The following is a 1,148-nucleotide window of genomic DNA, read 5'->3' on the forward strand; positions in this document are numbered from 1 at the left end:
CGTGTCCAGGCTGCGTTATCTTGCCGAAATAGCCCAGGATGGTTTGCCATGAAGGACACAAAACGAGACATAGAACATCATCGATTTCTCGCTGCGATTTAAGGGTGCCATGGATGACAACCAAAGGGGTCCTGCTGTGAAATGAAATGTCACCCCAGACCATCGTGATTACGGGGCTCTATGGCGGGCGACAGTCAGGTTGGTGTCCGACCGCTGTCTCGGGAATCTCCATACATGTCTTCACTGATCATCGGGGCTAAGTTCGAAGCGGGACTCATTACAACTCTACTCCATTCAATGAAATTCCAGACACAATGTGCCCAACACCATTGCAAACGGGCTTGTTGGTGTACAGTGGTCAATGGTAGGAGGCGCAAGACGCCACGAAATCGCTCCCTTTCTCTGAGCCACGTATTAATGGTCCTTGTGGTCAATGACGTACCAGTTGCACGTCGGATCGACAATAATAATGAACCCTTGGCTCTGGGTGCCCCTCTGACAATTGCTCGGTCCTCAAGTTCCGTCGTCTCTCTAGGTCGACCGCACGCTTCTTGACACTTTGTTCGGCCATGGTTCATATATTCCTCCCAAACTCGTCGAATAGTGGCATCGCCCCTACTCAAATGTCGAGTGATTACTCCAACCGCTTTCGTTGAGCCCAACAACACGTCCTCTCAAATGCTGACGTCTGCCTATATTGTTCACGTGCCAGTCTGCGAGGCATGATTACTGTTCAAGTACACAGAATAAAATTTGCAAAGTCTTTATGCCCTGCTATCGAGATGTTCCCTGTTTACTATGGTTGGCAGCTGCAGCGCTACACATTCATCCATCAGCCGCCAGAGTTTAAAATCACGCATTTTCCCTCAGTACCTGGATGGATATTGGTTTGTGACCGATTTGCATAACTCCTTCGTGGTGCCCCGTTTTTTGGTCTTAGCGTATAAATAAAAGACAGTAGTAGAAAGCATATCACTATCAACACAACCACGTGTCCTCACTTCATGGGACACTGTGGAGAGATTAGGGATTTAACCCAGGACATTGGCGCAAAGACGCGATAGGCAGCTTTACGCTCTCCACTTGCTGGCGAAATACTGGCAGTGAAAGTTTCATCCACCACTGGTGTACCTCCCAGTCGATTTCTA

The sequence above is a fragment of the Schistocerca piceifrons genome, chromosome 3 (assembly GCF_021461385.2).
Source record: "Schistocerca piceifrons isolate TAMUIC-IGC-003096 chromosome 3, iqSchPice1.1, whole genome shotgun sequence".
NCBI classification, from domain to species: Eukaryota; Metazoa; Arthropoda; class Insecta; order Orthoptera; family Acrididae; genus Schistocerca; species Schistocerca piceifrons.